At 43.6% G+C, this 26892-nt stretch overlaps 1 protein-coding gene across 3 annotated transcripts in view; it reads right to left on the bottom strand.

Annotated features, from left to right (window-relative positions):
* ankrd11 (ankyrin repeat domain 11) overlaps positions 1-26892 on the bottom strand; it is a 75333-nt gene that overhangs the window by 31636 nt on the left and 16805 nt on the right. For all 3 annotated transcript variants that reach the window (XM_086107713.1, XM_086107714.1, XM_086107712.1), the window contains exon 2: positions 23711-23792. The gene's annotated coding sequence lies outside the window, so the exon portion shown is untranslated. The remainder of the gene's footprint in view (positions 1-23710; positions 23793-26892) is intronic.

Here is a 26892-nt window from a genome sequence, read left to right on the forward strand (position 1 = left end):
TCGGTGTGTGCCCTGGACTGGTCGCAAACAACAAACAGATGCATCACTGACACATCATGTGTGCCGGACAGACAGAAAGGGCTTGTATCGGTACTCGCTATCGTTATCAGTGAGTACTCAAAAGTGATGTACAGGTAATGTCTTGGTGGCAGCTAAAATGCCCGGCGCGGTCCTTTACGACGATTGTCATGACCCTTCGGTTGGCATTTATGTGGATAATTTATGATCATCCTGTATTCGTCCAGCACCGACACATAATCATCAACCTGACCGACAGCAAACCTCCAACTGAACGATATGAACAAAAGTTCTCGATGTTGATGTCAGATGCCTCGATATAGACACAATATTCAAAGGCAAGCATAAAAAAGGAGATGTGCGTCGAGTTTGGAGCAGCGGAAACCTATATTGTTGATTGTGAGATATTATCTACCTGTGCCCGCGTTTCATCACAAAGTTAGCGATCATCCAGCCATGCAGCAAATATGTGGTAAACAGTTCGAACCTACTCTTTGGCGGTGACAGGCTGTTGCAGATTACGGTCGATTCCCGTCAATCAAACAGAATGACGCCATTGTTTATTTTAAACGTCTGAGTGATAAAGATGTCAACACTATCACTTCTTAACACAAGCAGCTACCGTGATGAAATAAAACAGACCGTTTTAAGTTTGTTTTCAGAGATCCCTGCCTCAAGTGGGGTGGGTGGGGGTGGGGGGTGCACAAGCAACTTTGTATATGGGCATGGTCCACCGCTGCATGCCCATGGCAACGGGCGTGTGGCAAAACCTTTGAGCCACGTTCGGGGAGAACAGAAAAAGCAGTTATCCATCCATTCATTTTTCAGAACTCCGTTTTCGGAGTTGACTTCCGTACTTGGAAACAAGCTCTGTGGTCTTGCCCGGAAGCCTCTTCTGGTAAACAAACGGTTTGTTTATGTCACGTGACCACAAGAGCTCTCGGGGGAGAGGGAGAGATGCAATACATAAAGTGACACCTACTGGAAATAATATGTTAGTTGGAACATTTTCAAATTATTTCAATGAAGAATGTGTACATTTATGAGTCCCTCCCCATGGCAGTATGAAGTTAAATGGGTATCATCTCAAGTATGTAAAAACAAAAATGCACATAAGGAATATGTCTCAGGTATTATGAGCGACACTAGTATTTAAGTAACTATGCCCCAAAAATGTGACACCTAAGTACAGAGCGTCTTTTTGGAATGTAAGGGCACCAACCCATGTCAGCTGTGTCAAGAATGCGGAGAGTCATCAAGCAAAAATATCGTGACCACAAAAATAATTGACAATTTGAAAAACGTCTAATTGTGGATATTTCAAAGGGGTTAATGGAGTTACCTGTACTAAAATGTACATGTGGTGAAAGGGGTGGGGGAATCATTTGACGCTAATTTTATCAGCTGACAATGTAAACAAACATGGGGATTTCAGGTTCAATTTCTAATTTGAGAGAACATCATTTCACAGTCTCACGCACTCTCGACTGTCCCTCTTCATCGGAAATGGAATCAGCCACAACGCGCTTTCTTTAGACGCTTGTGCGTCATTGTTGTGCTGCCATGAAAGACAAGTTCTGTCTTGCAGGTTTTGCTTCGCATTCTTCTTAAAGCCCGGAACTCGTGAAGCGGCGAAGGCTTGTGAATGCTGCGTTTTTAGCAGGGTTCCTAAAAGGTTGCGCAATGTTTTCTTGCAACTGTTTGCCAGAAATAAAAACTGATGGCGAACATCGTTGCAAACTTTGAGGACGCTATGTTGGCAATTATTTGCAAGCATTGGTCGCTCAGTGAGAGATGGGCTTTGGGATTTTGAGTAAACGCTTAAAAAAAAAAGAAAAAAAAAAGACTGAGCCGGATTACCACTGCTGCACGTCTGCGAGTCAAGGAGAGAAAGGCAGCTAGAGAGCGAAAGGTTCAGAAGCAGTCTGGAGAGAAAAAAACCCGGAATGTCCATTATTAAATTATCAATGATTTGGACCAGGGACTCGTCGATCAATTTTGGCAGCCCCAGCGCGTATACTGTACCCGCACTCGAAAATAAAACATGCGGAAAATGAGTCCATGAAACAAAAAGGTGAAACAAAATGCCAATCTAAAACAACAAATGAAATCACATAGGGACCAATTTATTAACCAAAGTGCTAAAGACATCAAACGACTCACAACTAAGCACACAAGACAAAAAGGTAAGCAATGGACTGCACTACACGTCGGAGGTGTCTGTTTTTGCATGAATGGTTGCAAAAAATGCTGCAAGCTAAGTTGGGTACCGATTTTTTTTTTCCTCTGTCAAGCAGATCTGTTGCGGGAAAGGGCTCTGTCTCTGTGGTGGTGTAATTCAGAGGACAAGGGCTGAATTGAAGCTAGGGAAAAACGATAGCCGATATCGCAACATGAATGCGCAGCCTCCTAAAACTCGACCTACTCAGGTTCGCTCTACAAAGCTTCCATTTTTACCCTGGCACACCCAGCCCCCGTCGCGCCTAGCACGTATCCCTCCTATTATTGTGCTACTTCAAATTGCTCGCAAGCATGTCTTCTTACGTTCTCGCATCACGGTTCGTTGTCATGGTTGCCCACCAATAGCCCAACAGGACCTTCTTTCGATTGTAAACACGCCGTGCATATGATGTAATAACGGTGCAGTTTCAAGACGCACTGGGGGAGGGTTGCAAAGCATTGTATTATTATTTTCTTCATCCCCCTCCTTTTTTTTTGTCCGGTTGAGTGACTCATCAAAAAAAGTCCCTGGGTACTCCTTTCTCCACACCCAAGGCCTGAGCAAAATGAAAGCAGCACCAGAGAGATGAGGACAAAAGGACACATGTGGCATACTGTGGCTTTTTAGGATGTTGGTCAAGTTTGTGAGCTTGTTATTCACTATATTGGGCAACTGCAGCTAGCGCCGGTACAAGACATCACCTTTAAATTGCTCTCTCATGAGCACATATTGCAAACTAACACGGGGATTTCAGATTCAAATTTTTAAATCAATTGCCAGATTATTTCTCCTTGTCTGACCAACACATGCATCAAGAGGCCCCAGTGTTCTGTTTCTTTGGGCGTCAGAAGTGAGGACCAGAAGGCAGCATTCATATGCAGATCCTTTGCCGTGAGAAAAGGGAACCCACGACCGAGATCCCTCGCATACTGAACACAGATCATCACACAAACAAATGTAGACGGGAGTAGCGTCGGAGATTTGTCAAGGTAAGCACGAGAAGTACAATACTGTAGTATGTGTGACGTTTTTTATTCTTACCGGATCCTCATCAAATTTGACCTGTATTATACCAACATATCGGAAAGATAATCTTCCTTTCATAACTTTGCTGCTGTGAATTGGGAATTTCTCCATTGCGAGACTAATAAAGGTTTTCGTAATCGTAATTCCTAAACAGGATGAAAAAAGAAATCTCTGAGGAAAATCAACTTCCCATCTGATTAACACAGGGATTCCCAGAGATTTTGGTGCTCCCTAATTTTGCCAGTGGTCTCCCTTTTTGGGACATCAGTCCAAAACTGACCCCACACCCCACGGTCCTCCCTTTTTGATTATCCTGGGATCTCCCCCATGACACTCCCACTGTGGGTCAGAGTTTAAAAGCGATGCAGCACATCGAAATAAGGCCCAATCGCAGTCTGCAGCTGATTGAATCTTAGAGCGAAGGAATGCACCGACAGCAAGGCAGGGTTGCAGAAATTCAAATGTCTGAATGCAAAATACTGTACAGTTACACATCTAGCAGGTGAAATGTTTGTTTTACAGCAAGGGATTAAAAAAAAAAAAAACAGCCCATGCCAATGCACATTTCTTTTCCACCACATCGAACGTGAAAGGGCTCTAGATAGAGAAACCGAGCAGCCTTTTGAAGCAGAAAGGAGTGAGTCATGATGACCTACATAGGCAGTGTGGAGCGTGTGAGAGCGGGGGGTGGGGTTACAAGAGACTTCTTCCGCATATCAGTGTTTACTTGGCTTTACAAGCACCTTCACTCTGGAAGGCTGCGAGCGAGAAAGGGACTCAAGAAGAGGTTTATGATGTATGGATGCAGTAGAGGGACAACAAAATGGACTCCTACAAATATCAATGATGTCTTGTATAGATAGTCAGGATATATGTGACAGTCTACATTCACAGCATTATGATTGCTGACTATTCCCCCCCACCGTTCATCCATTTTCTAATTTGCTTATCCTCACTTTTGAGTGTTCCATTCACCTGCCATGCATGTTTTTTGTTAAGTGGAAGAAAACCAGGGTACCAGGAGAAAAACCCTCGCAGGCACGGGGGAGAACATGCAAACTCCACACAGGAAGGCCGGAGCCGGGATCACCATAAATGTTACATGTAATTATTTTTTCATTCTCCATATATCAGCGACATACAGTAACAGGCTGTGCACATAAATATTCTTCATTTGGATGACACAAATGTACAATCAACCCGTGTGCCCACTCACAGTAAAAAAGGTCCTGATCCCTGTAAATATCAGCTTTGTGTGCAACAAGCCCAGATTTCACACTAAGTTCATTTAAACGGAGGATCATGATTTCAACTATGCAACTTTTTGTTGGGTGGTTGACCTTGAGATTTTTTTCCGCATGCAAAATAAGTGCCTTGGCTCCAAAAAAAGCCTGGAAAACAATGGTCTAATAATTATGCAACTAAATAAGAGATTGCGTTATGAAATACTAAATACAAGCTGAAGTTATCAAGTCAGGCCTAATGGGGCGCACATAGACCGAGATGTTTCATTATTCACATTAGAGGAGAGAATGTGAATTGCATAATTGTTATGATCTTCCTGATGATCATCATCAATGAATGAGCTCAGCTCATTGGCCCTAAACACCAACAGAAAGGATTCAAAATGAAATGAACAAGAAGGTGCTCGAACTGCAGATTTTAGATTTTAATTTGAGGGTATCGCATTTACATTCAAAACGGGTACATGGCGTGGGAATTCTAACATTTTGGGTGTATGCCTCCCACTTTCTGAATGGGGCCGGCGAGCTGCATGTTCGTGTCGCGTATCGTCAGGTTAAGCCAAGCTTTGGTGACAACACAATTCAGTCACAAAGAGTGATTTCCAGCGAGTTGTAATTCTTCCGCATCGCAGACCTTCCCATGGAGAAATAAATCTATTGGGAGTGGTGATTTACGAGAGGCACTCTTGCATCATTGTGAATCCAACTTGAGTACGAAGCAGGATAGTCCCCCATTGGCTGCTGCCTTGCTGGAAGGCTATGTGACCTCATCGTGTCCTGCCGAGAACTCGGGGCAAACGGTGTCACGCTAATTTAAAGTTGACGCCGTTTCAGTGCAGGTAACTGCAGAGTCAAGGGAGTATATCGCGCCAATCTCTTCTTTTTTGTTTTGTTTTGTGCATCATCACCATTTAATACAGGCAGTCATGGGAGCGAGTATAGTAACCAAAACAGCTAAGTGAGCATCGTTTTTTTTCTTCGAGAGGAAACGCCCATGCACGCATTTGAAGAAATCATGAGAGGGGTGCAGATTATTTGATGGTGGGGGCAGTACAGGGTAACACAAGTCCAATATGTAATGAAGGGTGCGGCGCAGATGAGATAGGTAAAGCGGGAGATGAGGAGGAACAGATGAGACTGCTGGGGGAGGGGATGTTGTGAGGAGAGATGCACAGAAAGGATCGGTAAATTATTGATGAGAGCCAGCAGGTTGGCCCTGACTGCTAATGCACACGCATCGCACTTAACTTGCGCATATGTGCACACAAGCGTTCACATAGAGCGTGGATAATGTTTCACATTACGTCAGCCAAGCCTACCCTCTATTCCTCTTGTGTTTTTTGTCTTGGTTTTTTTTTTTTTTTTGCCCTCCCCCAGCCACCAACTACTACAGTCTCAAATTAGACCATCTGCCCTCACCTCTGTTCTCCTGCGCCACCCCAACATGAAATAGCCACTCTCGCAAACACTGGTGGCCAAAACCGGCTTCTCAGTCCCGTTTCAAGCAAAAGGTGTCAAGCCGTAAAAATAGGTCAGGTGCTCAGGTTTGACCACGCTTCAAGCGAAGTTCACATAGAGGGTAGAAGCAAAGCATAATACCCCCCCACCCCTCTCCCTCCGGTGGACACATTCAATTTCTGAAAGCACAAAGGGGTGTGATGGGGACTGGACCAAATGGACTGCCACCTCATATCTAAGTGCTGCCTGTGTCTGGAGAGGGGTCGTTGGGCTTGGACAAATGGTCCAAGATGAATATGGACGATGTGTGACAAAATGGAGGCAGAAACGCTCATGTAAAAAAAAAAAAAAAGAACTACGTGAGTCTTAGCAGCCAGCGTGTCCCCCAACAAACCTTCCGGCGACGCGCAGTTCTCCATATTTATGCATACAGTGTTTCCGCCAACAAGGACTTTGTATGGAAGGAGCAATTAGGGTGTGGGTGTGGGGGGGGGGGATGGGGGCAAAGAGCACAAATACTGAGTTAGAATGAGTAGTGATGAGGACGAGACACGCGTTTTACTGGCGAACTTCATTTCAATAAGGCTGAAAATAAGTGCGTCCCTCCATGCGCACGCGTGTGATCCGACAGAATTGCCGTACGAGCATGCTGAACCCGAGTGCTGCAAGCGGAGCAAAGCAGAGCAGAGCTTGAGCTGAGCTGCATACAGAGTTGCCGAGCTCTGCCACAACAGTGTTGTTGCTTGTCGAGCTCCAGTCTGCCCCTCCCCCATTCCTCTCGCTCTCCCCTCCCCCAGACTGCGGCAGGGAGGCGAGCAGGGCAGATGGTATCCTTGCAAGCAGAATGACCCTGGTGTTCCTGCCCCTTGTTTTGATCCCGCGGTCCCGATTGTCCAAGCCTAATCCGACACTAGTCAGAGCTGCTGGACTCCTGCCAGAGCTCTTATTACGAACACAAAGGCTTTTCATTCCAGCTCGGGTGCGAGCTTACTCATCAGCAGACACGCCACTTCTGTACACTCAACATGGCAGGCTTCTTCCAGCCGTAGCTTCCACTCGTACCTCGTTCACCGCTCACCGACTTGCTCTTTCCTTCGTATTCTCCTCTTTGGTCGGCAACGTTTGCCGGTTCATGTTTTCTAAAAGGCTCGCTTCCCTGATGTGTGCATTTTGACGTGCCCACACGCAATGTTTGAATAACGTACTCGAAGCTCTGCGCCTAAATGTCAACGCGTTCTCAAATGATTTCGTACGAAGAACAAGTTAAGACTTGCATCTCGTCGCTGTCCTGTGAAAAACGCGCATGCCCGTTTTCGTCATTGAAAAAAATATGTTTACGTTGATGGGATGTTTGAAATGCAGACATTAAACGTGAACATTAAAGAAATGACAAAAACAGACACGCCTGATTTTCACGGGACAAACGATATGTTGATATTCACATAAGCTGTCACATGGGTAGCGAGGTAACATGACAGAATTACTCTCGTCAGCCCATTATTCATTGTCTAACGTTGTCACAACTTGGTTTATGAAAACAAACACGTGTCTCGAAATGCTGCGTCGATGCTGAGAAACATGACCTGGGATATTGTGATCTGGAGCTGAAATGCATTTTTTGTTTTTAAATCCAAGATTTAAGTAGGGAGTTTGCAAGTTCGGTGGTACCTTGACTTAGAAGTTTACTTTGTTTCATGACCTCATGCATAACTAAAGTTACTCAGAGGTCAAACAGATTGTCCTCATTGCGAGAAACTGAAAATGCCATTAATCTGTACTAGTTCTCGCCAAAACCAATACAACGGTTGAAATAGCACTGTGTAGTATAACAACATCATAAAAGGGGACGTACTGTAAATGAGCTAGTTTTCCAAAGTGTAATTGCTGTACATAATGTTGGGGGCAATGCCGAGTGAGGTGACATCAAGAGCTGGAGTCACTTGGCTTGGACTCTTATTTCATGTGAGCATTTGCTCCTTGCACATTTTGTGTTTGCGTGCTTGACCGTTTGTCCCGTCAAACAAATGACTGAAAATGCATTGATGACTTTAGTTCTGCTTGCCCACTTGTTGGGGTATTACGGTACATCCATGGCTTCATTTTTTTATTTTTATTTTTTTACTTGACTCAAGCCGTGGCATATCTGAAACTCGCTCTGACTCAAATGTTGGCCCACAACACAAAGCACAGAGTGCACTGACAAGCGGATATCTGTGCAGATGCACGAATTACATGCACGCAGCGTGGCGGTGCGCGTCAGGCTTTTAAGCACAGCATGGCTGAATCTGTTTGCTCTGAACGCCTTCACTCCACCCCCAATGGCCAATTAAATTGCAGCTGTTCCAACTAGCCAATCACATTTCATCATATCCATGATATTGCAAATCCAATGAATCACGAACGCACGCACGGATATGATAAACAGATGAATCGGAATCCTCATCTGTATCCTATCGCCAATAAAATGAACAGCTAATCTGAAACTGTAAAATCAATCAGTACTCTTCAAGTACAATTTATAAGATGGGGCATAAACGTGTCCATCTGTGAAATTACATCGGGAGATATTTGTCTCAGAATTACTCACAAAATTGGAAAATGAAGAACGGAAAACAAGCATTTATCTTCTCTTCTCATATGTGTTGATTTAACACAAGGCGGGAAGCAAAATAGTCACCATGAATTGTTTCCCTCGAGTTATATTTCATTTGACCCGGAAGACCTTTCTTCTTCTTCTGCTACTTGGCTTTTGTGAAGCTAAAGGGGCATTGTTCATTCTTGTCACCAATTTTCTAGATGGTGCGACCCGGCATCCGGCAAATTTTTCCGGGATGGCTTCGGAAATATTTGACAGGGTGCTGCTGGCAAGAAGAGCCCAATTCAGCGACTGCATGAACATGAACTTTTGAGCAGACCGTTTAGGTGGCAGAGACTCTCCACCACGCTTTGCTTTTGGCCACAAGGACAAACACAATTCTATATACATTATTTTTATAAATATTGAAAAAAAATAAAGACACACACAGCAATGGGCTAGAGCTCACTTGGTACAGGCAAACTTAATTCATGTTCTGAAAGATCATGTGGTCTAAACTGGCATTTTGGTTGGATGAAACATCTGCACTGTTGCAACGCCATTGAACATTCCGCATTTGAAATCACAGCCAAATTTGTTGGAGCCTGGCAGCAATGAAGGAAAATTGGTTGCAAAACAATGTTCGCTGAACAATGCCACTGAATACTTTAGTTGTGTTCGGTCGTATCCTTTGGTACATGGCAGGTTTTAGAGACATCGAGTTTAAACCATTGTCTAATTTTAAATACTTTCAAGTCAAAATTATACGACTGCCTTAACAGAGAGATGAGTTCAAGGAGTGACACGAGACAACTTATGAGTCTAGTCGGTATTTGGTATCTGAAGAATCCAGCAGGCTCAGCGATCAAGACGACAAGAAGACTCTTGGACGCTGCGCGCTACAGCTGCAACCTAGCAATAAAAGTCTTGCGGCCCAGCAAAAACGAACACATACAAATGGTAGCGCTGGGTCTCTCCTCTGAAAATTGTAGCTCAACTGCATGCGCAAAATAATATAATCAATTAAGTACCACCCGAACTGGTCGGCAAGTTGCTCCCAGTGGTCATAATCAATCCTCTGTGCGCCAGAGCTGCGGTGCTGGCACAGGAGGAGAACAAGTGAATGTATGCGTGTGCGTGCATGTCAATGTTAATGCAGCACACCCAAGTGCATTTCACATTTACTCATATTGCAACCATTACAAACGCATTTTAGATATTCAGAAACATACATAAGAGGACAAATGGTCGAGTGGGGGGGGGGGAGCAGCATTTCTAATGAGCGTCATGGTAGAAAGTATTTATGGCAGTGTGTTTATATAAATACACGTTGATCTGCATCCACGACACTCATTGGAAATGCATGGACCTCCGCTTAAAATCAGCATCTCAAAACGCAACGCGTGGCATGAACAGAGATGGAGCAGCGTCTGCAGTTTGGACGCAGCGCCTCATTTTTGTGGAACTCCCAAAGCCAGACAGGGATACACCGCAGATATTACTTCTGCGGCTAGTGTGCACCAGAGCTATAAGCGCAAGGGCGCATGCCAAGGCCTCAGTGGAAAGTGGGCAAGTCCGTAAGGGCTGACATTTCGATTTTGTTTTAACGTCACGTCACTTCAGACAATATACGTTCAACTCTTTTTCCTTTAAAAAAAGAAGGAAAAAAAAAGAACCCTACTTTTAAAAAAAAAGCTCTTTTGAGTAACATCCTTGAACTGCCGAGTTTCTAAGACAATGCATATCAAATTGTTCCCTCAGGAAAGTTTCCAAAGAAATTTTGATTTTAAATGTTACATCATTCCAACCACATAAGAAGACTTTGAGAAGCAGAGCCTTACTTAGCGAGTCACCTGTAAAAGTAGCCTCAAGCCCACTGCCTTTTCCTCTCTTCTCTGGCCTGTGACATCACCACCACTCCAGTGCACGCTCTATATTTAGCTGCTCACTCCCCTGCTGGGTCTCACTACTCTGTCAATGCCTCGGCTGAGCTTCGACTCCCTCGCTGCCCGCCTCAGAGGGCTCATCAGCGAGATGCCCTCCCAAGCAGACGAGTGTGGATGCCTTAAAACTCAGAAAAAGTGTTCGAAGCAAAGGACCAAAGAGGAAGAAGACCGAGGAAGACAGAGGTAAAAATGGCCAAAAAAAAGGTTAGGACGGTGTTGGAAAATTGAATCAGGCAGCCTTTTTTCCCCCCACACTGTCCAAATGTGTGCTATATGCACACTCCAATAACCTAAGGCTGCAGAGATCTGCAATACGAAGACGCACTCTTCCAATGCAGCTCACCAACAGATTATAAAAGACTGCGTGTGTGGGAGAGAAGCAGGGGGGAGGGTGTTGTGTGTTGGTGACTGGCATTTCAAACATCCTTCCTGCACAAAATAACATCCTGGGGAAGATAATCCACAAGCGTGTGACCATTTATTCAGGCTCACGTTTCCACAGATTACGAGAGGCATTGAGCTTTCGCCATCAAGCACCGGCGGCCAATGAGAGAGGGATAGCGCATCCTGCTTTTCGACCCACCGACAGCAACAACACGTTTTCAGCATCAAGGTCTGACATTCGGCCTTTTAAGTCAGGCCGCCATGAGTCAAGTTGCGGTGGCCCTGTCAGAACCGGAACTGGCATTATAGAAACAAATAAAAATGAATGATTACAAATATCAGGCAGCATTTGCTACATGAGCTTCAACGAGCCCGCCGGCCGTGTGCCGTATGTTGACAAGTGTAACGATACAGCGCTGTACACGATGAATCAAGTTCTCGTTAGCACACAGTTTTTGTCCGTGCATTATTGATCTTAATAATCCGGCGATGAAGCTTTCCTCTGTATCGCTGGCCTTTTCCCTCACCGCTATTCCGTGGTCCCGCTGCCACTGGTATGACTCTGTTAGTCACTGCCAGCCTGGCTAGAAAACACGGGGATGTTTTGGACATTTACTGCCGTCAATGGAAGTGAATAAGTTAAGGCCTCATCTCATTTCACGGCAACGTAATTGTGTTGATATCTAGAGACATACAGTATTTCAAACATAGTTTGCCAGATATATTTGATGAGCAATAAACCAGAGAATATAGGACCTCAAACGTGTGGATAATTGCCTATTTTATGATGATAGTACAAACACACAGGAAAGAGGTAGACTCTCTCAATGTGTCTCAAATCTCCAATGCGACAAAGATCCGCATTTATTTCCGGCTCACTCCAGCTGGCTGTCTGGCTACAGCAGTGGCAGGCTGCCAATGGTGAAAAAAGGTAAAATCAGCAAGGTCACAATGATCATCTCTGTTGGAAAAAAAAATGGTTAGCTCTGTGGTGAAACTGGAGTTTATGAGTGCTAACACAAATATTGCTGTATGACCTAACTGCCTGATTCCCACAACTTGGCTGAACACAACCGCCTGCGGTCACCACCGGAAAACACACAACTATATTAGAATTGTAGACAATGACTGATACCTTCGATGAGTTCATGAGAATGGGTCAGGAACCAGACAATATGAACCAAGAATTCATCCATCCATCTACTTCTGCTTATCCGGGGTCGACTCGGCAGTAGCTCTAGCAGAGAAGCTCGGACACCGAAAACCAAGGCTACAAGTCCACCTCCAGAGATATGAATGTTTCGATGCCCACATGCCACATCACATTACAAAGGAGCAAGAAGGTTTCATGAGGAGATCCTCTAAAAAGGTTCTGAAAATCCAACCGCTGGCTACATTTGGTTTTAGTGCACACTGTGTGTTGGTTTCCCCAACAACAATTCTAAATATAACCCTCCACAACTGGAGCAAATGTTGAATAATGAAGCTCACAGGACTCTCGAACTTGTAGACAAATTTAGCCAGTAAGATTCAAAGATGCAAGGCATGAAAGCTTCTTCGGGTTGGATCAATTACTGCAGAGAATAAGCCATGTGATACTATAATTGGAAAAATTGCGTAATATATTGCAAGTAGGGCCGGCCGATATTTTGTTATGGTACAGATATCTATATATAAACATTCCAAGACGTGAATATAAAAAAATGACATGAACCAATGACTTTCCACGCATCAGTGGTCTTCCTTTTTGTTCTAATTGGACAAAATGTATTCATTCTATTTTCTCTCTCTCTCTCTCTCTCTCCCCCTCCCTCCCTCTCTTTTTTTTAAACACTGATGCTTTTGCTCATCTCTGATATGGTAATCTACAAGTACTTCCCTGAGAAGAATAAGGGAAAGGCCAGAGTGAGGAGAGGGACACAGTTGTCAGTCCTGTCACCCTCAGCCATGACACATTCAGCTAACACTTTGGTTGGTCGAAGGCAAGTGGAGGATGGAGCAGTGCTGTTGGATGGAAGGAGTGGAAAGAGCCATGAAAGCCATTGGCATCCGTTGCTAAAAGCTAACATTTCATCTCCACAATTTTGCTTTCTTCACGGCATATTTTGCCAAAAAGCCAAACTGTTGTGCCCCACGCTAACGATGCAGGCACAATGGACGCGAGTTGAGATATTACGACGGAATCACACACTGAGTCAATGCAGTCGTGTGGGGCGAGTGATGGGTTTGAGGCGATGGGAGTGAGGGCGAGCTCAATTCGGTCAAGTTGGTAAGTTTTAAAGGAAGACAACGACATACATTGCGTGGTGACAGCTGATGAACGTTGTGAATGTACTTATGACTTGATATAGACGACTGTGAAACTGTGGCCCAAGACTGCCACAGTATTTAGAATTGGCCAGAGTTTTAGCATAGCAACCATGTTCGAAAATCATGTTATATAGGACAGCCGGTGCCCGCATATTTACAGTGCAAAAACGACAATTATTACTCAACGTCATGATGCCATATGTGCCAATCATCGAGATAACAAGAGTCAGCTGGTCAAAACAAGGCGACATTTTCATCCGAAGCAGACCTCAGTGATGTCTTAGCAACAGCTAAAGGCAGTGAAAACTCCCGACTTTTCTCCCTCGCATGTGTTCAAAGATGCCTCTGTATATTTTGCTTGAGGAGTGTTGCCAGCTCTGAATGGAGCCTCAGATCTGAAGCTTCGTTTTTCTGTCTCCCGAGTGCCTATTTCAAGCTCTGTACCCGTGCTCGATATAGTAGATGATGTTGGTGAAAACGGAGCATTTCCTGAGAGCAGCAAGCATGCAAAAATAATAATAATTGGGAACCGCTGATTTTCTGACCAACTGCTTTTGTGCTTCTCTCTAATAACTCAAGTTGGAAAGTGTGATTGAACGTGACTCGACCTTAAAGTTAACCGATAAACTGCAAATATTGTTTCAACAGTTATTGTGAGCTAAAGAACTCAAGGGTGAAGTCGAGAAGGATGTGGCATTTCTTAAATATAACATGCAACTGCGTCACAATGCCCAATATTGTATGGATATGTGTTTCTTCACCAGGACAAGGTTGTCAAACTAAGGAAATAATAAATGAGTCCTTTGCATTTAAATGTTAATGCAAGAGAACAGCAACATGTTTGCCTCATGTTAGTTTATTGTTGGGCCATTACACATGGATGGAAAAAAAAGGTTTTGTAATTTGTCGATGGGGTCACCACGTGTAAAAATTGTTCAGCATTTTCAAGTTGCAAAATGGTTCCGAGTATACATGCATGGCTGTAGCTGAAGCTGTGCGGCAACCTCGCTGTTCTGTGCACATCTCTTTCTGCAAGCAGTCGTGTTTCTACCATCCCCCAAACACTCCCTACCCAGCCCTCCTTCCATTCCACAGAGCGGCTTGCAGGTTGGAGGGGGAGGGCCGACAGGATAAAATGGCGTGGGAAGGGTTAAGCCCAAACTGCTCCATCTGCTTCCTGTTCTGGCTGACTGCTGGCCTCTGCCCAGCTCTTAAGCAGGCTCCAGCCTGATGCAACACATTGGAAAACATTCCGACAACGGGACTGACTGCAGACAAGAAAATAACAATGCCCATAACGATGAAAATGTGAAACGCTTTTAAAAAAGACAACTTTGCTAATAATTATTTGTGACTTTGACAACTTAATTTGGATACTTTGCGCACATTCTTATCTCCAACACTGCCCAAGCATGGCTGGGTCTTTTCGAGTTTGAAAAAAAAGGTTATTTTCCATGCAGTGTTAGCATTCTTTCTCCACAAAGCATTGATCAGCAAATTTGTAATAACAGACTTCAATTTATGCCTTGTCCGATAACCGCAAAGATGTGGTAGAAGTCAATATTCTTCCTTATGTTAAGGATACTCCAGATATAACTTGTCAATGTGCTAAATACACAATCCCGGTCAGTAAATCCATGGCTGCTGGGAAAATGCCTGCGAATCACTCCCAGAAGTGCCCGAGCAGGAAGAAACAATTTGATAGGTGCTGAAACAGCGTTAGTTTGGCACTTTTGGTCCTCTCCATCTTGTTTTGCAAATGCCCAGAAAACTTTGCAGCCATTCTATATCGTCTGCATGGGCATACAGAGCACGTGCTTTGGATTTCAGGATGCTGCAAGACAGCACTAGGAGTAAGAAAGTACGAAGTGCAATTCAAAGAAAAAAAAAGAAGCAAAAAAGATTTCCCTGCAAACATTTTTTTTTTTGCTTCATACACGCATTTATTTTACTATCATCACGACCTGCAAAAATTAAGCAATTAAAAATCAAACTAGAAGCAAGGACCAAAGAGGCAAGCTTTGTGGACATGGCAAACAAAGTCAGAGGTGAATAAATGAAAAGTTTAAGATCAGACTATGCACAGTTGAATAGATTGAAAGGGAGGAGAGCCAAAGTAAACAAGTACTGTATTTTCACATTGAGAGTAAAGCTGGCCTCCTAAAGAAACACCTGCTGCGGGATAGGTCCAAACCTGTGGAACTAAGTGTGCTTCAACAAACAAAGTTTCAACCAAGTATGTCAAAGTCAAAACATCAATGGCAGATTCTAACAATCAGCCACTCAATTTCACTCATTTGTCAACGATGACCCTGACGAAATTATATTTCGTTTTTGTCATTTGTCACATTTTTGAGCTTTCGTCGACTAAAAAAACAATTCACGAATCGGAATGACTAAAATGTGACTAAACCTAAGAAGTATTTTTGCCCAAAAGACTAAAATGGCTGCCAAAACCAACACTGCTCTACATTAGCTACAACTCCAAACATTTCTGCTTGTGACATCGCTAAAGAGCTAAACAGAGACTGACAATGTGTACGAAGGAATTTTTGAGCTGTTGAAGAGGGCTTTGGTAATCTTCGTCAACAGGATGAGGATTCTGGGAGGCCACTGTGTAAACTAGCCGTGTTCGGCATTGTTTGGGGGGGGGGGGGGGGGGGGGATGTTCCAACGGTCTTTAAGTGAAAGTTTTTCAAACATCTATCTGTGTGACCTCTTTCTTTGCATAAGGTGGAGGCCAGCGACTAATTGTGCGAAGCGGGCAATATATTTACAGATTTGCCTTAATGGCTAAATTTAGCTGTTGTGTCTTAATCAGGTGCCCCTACTGACCCGGAAATTACAGTAAATAGCTTTTAACCCCCCCACCAAAAAAAGTTATTCCAATAGAAAAAGTAATATATCAGAAGAAGCGCAATTCAATCTTTCAGCCCGACTTCCCACAAACCAAGCCCTTTTCTACACTATAAAATGCAGCTGCATCAAACTGGACACAAGACTTGTTGAATCGGCTTAATATTAAAGACCGAGAGAGGTGCGCAGATTTACACTGTGACAGACAATAAGGTCATTTTCTCCCGGGAGAGGTGTTGGCTTTCGAAAGGGAGCACAGCCACTCGAAACCAAGGTCACAACGCCAAGGTTTGAATGGGGGCATGAGAAGGATCAGACAGGGCCAAAGTACGAAAAAAGCTCATATATAGCTCATTTGTGAAAGTAAGAAAATGATAGGGGGAAAAAAAAAGTCTATTCTACCGCACACCAATTTGGGCTAGAATTCCCTGTAACCAGATTCCTTTCAGACGCAAGCAAATCAGAAAAGGAGCCATTATGATAAGAAGATCATGTCGATCATGGATCGTCTCTTGTGTGCCCTCTGCACTCATCTTTTAGGTTTCAGCTTGCTCTAAGAGGAAAAATACCTCTGTGACAGAACAAAAGATTAGAACGGAATTTCCTACATAAACCAACACGAGTCAATTCTAGCTATTCGTGTTCTCGAGAAGAGCGGAGCATAACAGCGTTGCTACAGCCCAAGGTAAGTTCAATTCGAGACTTTTTAAATACATTTCAAATCCATTTGAAATAAAATTCAAGACACTACGTCCCATGTTGTACAAAGTTGCTCGATTGGATAAATAACGTGCATGCGGTCTTAAAAATCAGATTAAAAGACATCATCAATGTTTCGTTGGTTCTGCTATTGCAAGCGTGTAAGATTATGACAACAGTCATTCGGAAAATTATTTGTTTTACGACCGTCCATTCATTTTGAGGAGTGAGACTATTTGCTATAATAATATATATTCAGAATGTGACAATAACTTCCTACTGATGTGTTAACATTTTTTTCCAAGACTTAAAAGCTTAAAGATTGTGAAAAATTAAGCTTTAGGGTGAATTTCAGGACAAATCTAAAATGCACGACATTATAACCTTCCCAGATGAACTCAATTCAACTGTCAAAACTTGATTGCACACGTCTAACAATTTATTCTTCCTGTACCTTTTGGTACAACTTGCTGTTCTCGAACCAGGAGCTGCATGGCAAAGTTCACAACGGGTGAACGTTCAAGAGTTGAGAGACGGTCAAATTAAGTTCACCAGTAAAGGGCACAGTTTATTTTAGGTTAATTAATCGTCCATAGCTGTGAATGTGAGTGTGAAAAGTGTTTTGTCTATTTGTGCCCTGCCATTGGCTGGCAACCACTTCAGGCTGTACCCTGCCTCTCGCCCAAAGACAGCTGCGAGAAGCTCCAGCATGCCCGGTTCGAGGAAGGAATGCATGAACGGTGCATTAACTGAAATTCCACGCAAAAGCCCAACATCCCGAACTTTCTGTGAGTAGCTTATGCTTCTATGGCCCCATGCTTATGGCTATAAATGGTTAATAGCAGTGGACATAATGTCTCGGGTTTAAGGGTTGCCTCCAGGCTTCTCCAGACTGCACGTTTCAGCTCCTTTCGCTGATGTTCAACTAGATTTCGATGAGGTTTCAGAGAAGGCCACTCCAAAATAGTCTTATTGATTTGTTCTTTGCCATAGCCGGATAGTTTTAGCTGTGCGCTTTAGGTCATTAACCCATGATGACTACTACTGAACTTTCAAGACCTCGCTTTCTGACACGTCGCACGATACTGGATGAAGGAAAGCTAGATCCAATACATGACGGAGCATCTCTCATTTTCTTTTCTGCAAACAGTAATTTACAAATGCTTCATTCGTGCTTCTATAAACTTAGCTAAAGCTCCAGTTTGGTCTCATCTGCCCTACGGACTTTCTCCCGGATGCTTCGTGGCTTGTCAATTTGCATGTTGGCAAATCTCAGTCTCGAGTTATTTCGGTGACCATTCGTGGCTTTTTCTTTAAAAGCAGGGACCAACAATTTTGTCAGATGTATTTTGGGATCTACTATACAGCAACATAATGTATGTCTATTTGTGGACAGTTTCAGAAGAGACGAACAAAAACAAATGGATCTGATCCATCCCACCTTCGGGAAGGGCCACGCGGCTCTAAAATTAGTCATCAGAACCAAACAGCGTTTGGTTTTGTGGCCACAATTGATGGGAACTTTGGTCACACACAATGCCACGAAAGTAAACACTATTCCATCGACTTAAAAAATACATATAGAAAAAAAAACATACATGACAGAAGACCATATGTGGTGTTGTGTGACAGAAACATAATCTGTATTTATTTTTTTAATTATAATTACATATTGCAAAAATCAGCTTGATACTGTCCACATCCGAATAATTTCTACCAGCAATGTATGACACATCGCCAATGACGTTGAGGAATTGACATGGGTGACACGATTTCACACAAAGTCAAGGTTTGGAGGAAAAAAAACATGACAACTACCGGTAACAGAAACCACAGACATATGACAGGCTTAGCATCCTTGTAATTTATTGTCATTGTCATTTATTAAATGTATTGCGAAACGCAATGCATGCTGGGAACTGAATTGAATTGAATACAACTTTATTGTCAAATGTGCTGTACGTATGTGTAATGCCTAGATCATATGACACGCCTGTGCAGTGCTGTTGCGCTCTGTTCATTGGCATCACAAAAACAAAAGAAAAAAAGAAAAATCAAAGATGCATGGACAGTGTTGATAGTTCAGTTCAAGTTTTGAATGGAGCAAGCTATGGCTTTTTTTCACATGCATTGCCTTAAAAACTCAACACGAGGGTCCATCGCTCCTGACATGAAAGCTATGCACAGGGTATGCTCAAGGGGAAATGCAGGATTGGCAGAGACGAATTAACTTCCGATCTTTGAAACCGTGTGACCTCGAGTTAGATGGTGAATTCCTCAGCCTAAGATGTAAGCATCCTGTGATGCTAGTCGCTATTAGCGCGCTTGCACTCAGGGCCACAGTGACTTGTCTGTTTCCTGAAAACAGACTCCTTTCTATACAGTGTAACTGTGCAGTCTGCCTGAAGGGGAGGACGAGAAGCCGAAGAGAGGAGGAAGAAGGCAAGGTGGGGAAAACAAAGCCTCTATAGTCGCCTCTCCAGTCGGGCAAGGCTGAGTCGCTCTTCCCGGGGCGAGTTATGTAATGTGACAGGCAGGGCCCACTTCTGTGTTCAGAGCTGCTGCACACACTAATCCCCAGTGAGGAACAAGCCCCATTTGGGGCAAGGAGGAGATCGAAGGGGGAGTACAAAGAGGAAACGAGCGAGCAAGGTGTGATTACAAGAAGTTCAGACTTTCATCTAGGCCAAATCGAACGTGGACACCTTCCTTTTGAGCTTGGCTGCGGAGAGATAACAGAACTTATAAAGCACAGTCGAAGCTCGTTACAACGTCCCTCGAGGGACAAAACGAATCTGTATGTTACAGCGGTAGTTCGTTGTAATCATTCCCAATAAAATGGCCGCCAACTACGATGTCTAATGCAGTAGGAACATTGGTACGCGTGAAAACAGTATTAACAACATAGTCAGGGTGCTCACAGTTGACACAACTACAACATTAACAAGTAAAACAAACTCGCTGGATTTAAAAAGCATATCTTCCTTATTGTTCATGTCAAAAAGGCTGGAAATTCTGAATTCACTATGCAAACTCCCAATTTCATCTAAGTTTGGACGTTGTGTAAAACATGAATAGAAAAAAAATGCAATAGTTTGAAAATCCTTTTCAAGCGACAATCAATTGAATACATGACAAAGACAAGATATTTAATGTTCAAACTGACCAACGTTCGTTTGCAAACGGTCTCTCATTCTGAATGTGATGTCCTCAACATGCTCAAAAATTTAAAAAAATAAAAGACCCCATTGTTCACAAGCAAGGACTGAGAGAGGTTCAGCATTTTATGAAATGTGTCAGCAAATAGTGCAACAGTTGAAGAACATTTGTCAATGGACAATTATAAGACACTTGGGGATTTCATCATTCTCACAGTCATCAGAATATCATAAAAACATTCTGAGAGTCTGGAGAAATCTCGGCAGTAAGCGACAAGGCTGAAAACCAACAATGAAGGCCTGTGACCTTTGATCCCTCATGTGGCGCCGCATGAAAAACCGGCGTCATTGTGCAACGGATATTGCCAGATGGGCTCGAGAAAACCATTGTCACTTAAAAAAGTTCAGCAGCGACATCTGCAAATGCAAGTTAAAACTCTACCATGCAAAGCGAAAGCCACATAACAACACACAGAAATGCCGCAAGCTTCTCTGGGCCCGAAGCTCATTCGGAGGTGGACTGGCACAAAGTGAAAAATTATCTTCTGAGCCAAAGAGAAAAAAGGACGGACTCCGTCGCGATCAGCGCAAAGTCCAAAAGCCAGCATCTGTGACGCTACGCGGGCGTGTGAGTGTCCACGTCGTGGGTCACTTCCACTTCTGTGCAGAAACCATGAATGCTGAAAGGTACATGCAGTTGTTGGAGAAACATAGGCTGCAATCCAAGCACCGACTTCTTCAGAGGACAACCGTGCTTATTTCATTAAGATGCCAAGCCACAAACCAAAACAGCGTGACTTCATTGTAAAAGAGTGCGAGTACTAAACCGACCTGCCTCCCATTGAAAATGTCACCCCCCCCCAATGCTTTTTGATTGTTGTGAAAGAGGGAGTCAAGTCAAAAACTGTCTTTCCAATATGTTCCGTGCGCCCACACTAAACGGTACTGCGATTAATATTGCCTTTGTGCAAGATGAATTGGGCAGCAAAATGCACCCGTTGCTATCCATCTCAGGGGCGGCCATTTTAGTATTTGCTGTCGACTAAAAATGACGCACAAAGCCTTAGGGCTCATTCTGCAAACGTCACATGACCAAATCCAGAAAACAGGTGAGCCGTGACAGACGTGACTCAAATTGAAATTGAAAAGGATTTGCAAACCGACAAACTTGTACTTTTAAGACTAAACTTTGGAAAGAGTTAATTTATAAACACTTCTACTGGTAAAAACGTGAGTGTAACTGGAACTGAAAGACCAGAGAATGTATTTATTTTTAATTCTGTGCACTTCACTGCATCCCTTCAAAACTGGATTTTTTTGGAATGCTGTGCAAAATTTGGAGCACCTGGGTGTCATTATGCACCCCCCTCCCTCTGACCCCCCACAAAAAACTACTGTTGAAAATTTGGAGATTTAAGTTATACAGTGCGGCCCGGTAGTCCAGTGGTTAGCACGTCGGCTTCACAGTGCAGAGGTACCGGGTTCGATTCCAGCTCCGGCCTCCCTGTGTGGAGTTTGCATGTTCTCCCCGGGCCTGCGTGGGTTTTCTCCGGGTGCTCCGGTTTCCTCCCACATTCCAAAAACATGCATGGCAGGCTGATTGGACGCTCTAAATTGTCCCTAGGTGTGAGTGTGGGCGTGAATGGTTGTTCGTCTCTGTGTGCCCTGCGATTGGCTGGCAACTGATTCAGGGTGTCCCCGCCTACTGCCCGAAGACGGCTGGGATAGGCTCCAGCAACCCCCGCGACCCTAGTGAGGATCAAGCGGTTCGGAAAATGGATGGAAGTTATACAGTCATAGATTGTTATAGAAGCTAATTGCTGTTGATAAAACATAGCGTAAGAGTGCCGGTAATAGTTTGATAAAAATAATTCATTCATTGAAATATCCTTTTGAGTAATCAGGACATGAATAGAAACTGTGAGAAAGAGCAAACGCCTTGTAATTTGGCTCACGGCGACATCCAGTTGCATTGCAATTATTATTTTTTTTTCAACGTTCATTGTGGCCTGGGGTGGATATTATCTGTTTGGACAGTTTCAGAATTGTAAAGCCAAATCCATCCATCCTAACTATTTGCGTCTGTAAAAATCGAGCTGTGGAGAAGCACAAACATGGATCGAGTATTCGTTTATTCTCAAGACAGTCAAATCAAATCGAATCAACAGACGCCTACAACATTTGCACTTACTGTGCAGCCCAGGTGGAGGATTTAAAGCAGTTAAAAATAAAAGACCAATTCAGATTTGCTGAGCTGCTTGCCTGCAAACCACGTGACTGGCATCACATGAGGAGATGGAGGAGGGTGGTGCATCGCTCTGCGTGTGTGCCTGCGTGCCCACAGGCACAGTGTGTATTCCACTCCTGGCACCCATAATAAGCTTTGTGATCAGTTTCCTTGGTTTCCACTGACAGTAAGCAGATATAGGCAGCTCAGGGAGGTAAACAGAAGCAGCTCTGGCTGGTGCAATGTCGCAGGCAGAGAGACAGGAAAGGCTGCTGAGAGTCAAGAACGAGCAGAGATGATGTCTGCAAAGCAAGCGCAATCGCCGACTGCTGGAATCATTGGCTGACCAGCACCCCCCGCCCCCCCCAAACCCAACCCCACCCCAGCAAAATATTCTAATATACAGATAGATTCTTACAATGTGGAACTCTGTTTGGAATTGTAATTTAATTTCTATGGAAAGATGACACATGTCGGCGATCATTGAGATGGTGATTAGTGTGTGAAATACATCTGGTAGTCTGTTATGCATGTCTGAGTGAAACGTTTGCTAAAGTAGGGATTTGGTGGAAACAGGAGCTAGCTCTACAGTACAGAAAACGGTGACCTATTTTTCTTTCTCACCAAGGCAACCTCTGACAATGGACAACAAGGCACAAGTTCAGCAAGCACTAAGCCCTGCTCTTAATGCATACATTCCAACGGATAGAGCGCAACGCTAATGTGCTTTCGGACGGACTACTGGTACAAGAGGCTTCTGCGCATGACAGACCGAATGATGCTGGCAAGCTGTACATACGTACATAAATACAGAAAACGAGCCTTCTCCAACCCATGAGATGGAAATGTCATTGTCTCGTGCTACTGCAAATCCATTAAGGATGCTCGTAGAATTACAAATAAATCATACGTGAAGGCAAATATGTTAGATGCCTTGCGCAATGTTGCCGGATCCCCGCTTGGGACGTCCATCTTTTGAAGGGGGGTTACATTCCAGAAACGTGCTTCGTCAGACTGTGAGAACCAGCGGTGACTGATCAGCGCGCTGTATTTCCGCAGCTGTCGAAAGGGAACTCCCAACCTGCCTGAAGCGAAGAGTTTAGAGCTCTTCAAAAGACAAGATTCAATAAAAACAACATTTGGTGGCATGCGACCAGCCCCACCAACAAGTGCTCACGGGATGCCACCGGGTCGACAAACATTTCCAGGATTTCTTCGCACTTTAGCCCAACACTGGGCCTTTCACTTTCTGGAGTCATCCTAAGAGCTAATATATAGCAACATCTGTCTGGCCAAAACATAAGCGACAACATTCACACTGAGCATTCCAGTTGAATGTTGTGCCCGTTGGGAAACCGAAGCAAAGTTTGTGACCTGTATCGATATGCGTCAGAAAAATGTTGTTCCTGAACAGTTCCACTTTTGAACTTGGGTTCCCATCCACGTCAGGCTAATTTTAAATGGACATTGGTTGACAGGATATTCTTTCAAAAATGATTTTTGAGGGCAACGTCACTGAAAGCAAGTCTTCTATTGTAAGTCTATACATGTATCAAACATTGTAAAAAGAGATTGTTCATCAACATACCGATTCCATGGTTGTGGGAGAATGCCAGTGGGTTAAAATCCAAAAAGAGAAGCACCAGAGAATCTTCGGGTGTCCAAAGATCCTGAAACATGACACACACACACACACAAGAAAAGATTAATAAGGAAAAGGCAAACGAAGCCAGGGATTTCTCCTCACTTAACAGTTTTCCTTCAATTCAGTTTTATTTATATAGCGTCAAATCAAACAGAAGTTGTCTCAGGTCACTTTTCACATGGAAGAGGTATAAGAGCACACTCCTCGCTTATTAAAAGACTGACTGAACCCCAACTGAACCCCAGATGAAGTAAGAGACGAAAGCTAGGAAACACTCCCACTTGGGAAGAAACCTCAAGCAGACCGAAGAAGGGTTTCCAAATTGAGAATCATTACAATAGTGGTTAAAAATAAACATGTAGGATGTACCAAAAACATATTTGTTTGAAAAATTTCAGATGGACACACTTACAGTATTTGAAGACGCACGAAAGAATCGCAAGTCGGAAATAGGTTTACTTTCAACTATTTTTTTCGACTACTGTCGCATATGGCGAGGCAAGATGGGGAGGAGTGTGATGTCAGAGAGCGTACGCGAGTATCTGGACGTGAGCTGGAGTCAACGGCAGCTCCTGTGAGAGTATGCTCAAGGTGTCTGTGTGTTTGGCGCAGCCCTTTAATTCAGTTTGAGTCATTCTTTTTGATTTCAAGTCACATCATCGGACCTGCGTGATGCAGCAAAATCAATACTGAGGTATGATCCTTTCGAAGTGGAAGTTCAAAGCTGCAAGAGTCCTAAGTGCGGTGTTTTATATTATCAGGCTCGAAATTTGATCGCCCCACATAGAAATATTGAGCCATAAAATAGTATGGGTACAAACTATTTGGTTCCCCTCTGTGAAGGCCCATTCTGAGCTAGCTCAATGCAAGAAAATGTGTTTGAACTGCTAAGTGGAACCCAAACCTGACCTGAGTGGAACAACAACGTGGTCATACGGGACAGTGGAGTCGGGAGGGGAGGGGAAAAAAACCAGGAAGACAAACCAAACCTAAACAGGCCAGCACCCCGCAGCTCTCCTCGTGTTTCAAATCTTCCTGGATAGGCACCCTTTCCCCTGTTCCCTTCCAACCACGAGGACAAGGGTTTATCGGGATTTAGGAGGCGGGACATGGCAGCATATTTAACAGAGGCCCAGTGTTGGGCTAAACTGGTTACATTCCAGACAGTGTAGCAGGCCCTTTTTCATTTGAGCGCACAATTGCTCCCTCAATCTAGGTCAAAATGCATCTAAGTCTGCTAAATGAATAGCGGGTGAGAACTGTTTGAAAAAAAACCCCACAAATTTTACAGATTGCTCGGTTACGATGTTATACCAAACTGTTATTTCCTTTTTGATTAATGCCAAATTATAGGGATACAGCTGAGTTTTACCCTCAACACTTAAAAAAGGGTGGCCTTTTTATCACTGGACAATATCATCAAGTAGGCATTGGAGTAGAAAGGCTAGAGGTAGGTAGAGGCAGAATAGCAGGTGGGTGCGTAAAAGAGGATTAAGGCCAGACCTCACTGGGATGGCCTACATGGCAAGGAGGATGATAGATGGGTATTTGTGTTTTTACTGGAGTGGAACCTGTTGTGGGTTCCCAGCGGGCAGCGGAGGATTGAAGGATTGTAATAATCCAACCAGGAAGCAACCCCCCCACCACCACTCCCCACCCCGCTCCTCCAGAAACAATACAAAAGGAGATGTCAGCCAACTGAGGAGAATACAGCTGAAGTAAACAAAAATTAAGTAACATCGCAATGAAGCCGACACGATGAATACATATTGAAGTCCGTCAACCACATTATGTGATGCAAAACCCAAATCAACCAAGAGTGTAGCATTTATTCTGACTTTGATACTAAAGCTGCATGAAATCCGCAATACAATAATACTGAAACGATCACAAAAGGAAGCGGCGACAACTCAGATTGTTGACAGATCAAACTGCTAGCAAGTAAAGAGAAAACAGCAATGTGATTGCTAAGCCGGTAATCAGTTTAAAAGAGTGGTTTTTGGGGTGCATATATTAATGAAGTGCATGTTATTCTAGGGAAATTACATTGAGTTGTTTACAGGCGTGTCTTTAATTAAATGTGTCAATGTACCTCCATAGCTGGGGGCACTGTTTAGTACCAGTTGTTTGAAAGTTTCTAATTACAGTAACATTGGTTCGAATTTCTACTCGCCAGTCTATTGGCGTTTCCCATGATGTGCTAACATTAAATCAGCATGATCCTTTTGTTCAACAAAAGGATGTGATTCGGTAGAACATTTCGTTGGTTAAATACACGGAGCAAAATGTATATGCTCAGAGCTCTACTGTGTGACCAATTTGGTCACATATGCAATTTAATTTCTCAACGGTGAAAAAAAAATGAATCTGAGGTCACAACAGTGCGACCAGCCATTGGGGGGGTGACACTGACAGCTTTGTTTTGGTTCATCGACAGACATTTATTAAGGCCATACCGTGTGTACAAACTAGCGAGGCATTTTTTATCATTCACCACACCCATGAGACCAATACGAAAGTACCGTATTTTCCGTACTATAAGGCGCCTGGAAGTATAAGGCACACTTTCAATGAATAGCCTATTTTCAAACCGTTTTCATATATAAGGTGCACGGCATTATAAGTCGCATAGAATAGAAGCTACAATCGTAGCTGCAGTTGCATTATGCATCCACTAGATGGAGCTACGCTAAAGGAATACGATACAGCTTTATGTATATCGCGCTTTCACAACCGCTGCAGCTGTAACAAAGTGCTTGAGAGAACATTTCAAATACTATGTCCAAGAAATCTGAATATTGATCCACATATAAGGCACACCGGATTATAAGGCGCACTGTTGGCTTTTGAGAAAATTGAATGCTCTTAAGCGCGTCTTATAATGCGGAAAATACGGTAAAACATTTCTCAGAATATGCAGTCAACAGAGACCTTAGAAATGGTTCATGCACTGACGTTATGAACCCAAACAACAAATATTCACTTGAAAGATCCATTGGCTTCACATAACAGCCCAAGCCCGCGTTTGGCTTGCAGTGTGTCCGAGCATCAGGTATCAGAGCTGATTGTAATATCGCCACTAATTAGATTTCGTCATCTGCTCCTCAATGCACAAAGAATGGAGA

This window comes from Hippocampus guttulatus, chromosome 3, assembly GCF_054856545.1.
Source record: "Hippocampus guttulatus isolate MCC_2025c chromosome 3, RoL_Hgut_1.0, whole genome shotgun sequence".
In the NCBI taxonomy this organism is placed as follows: Eukaryota; Metazoa; Chordata; class Actinopteri; order Syngnathiformes; family Syngnathidae; genus Hippocampus; species Hippocampus guttulatus.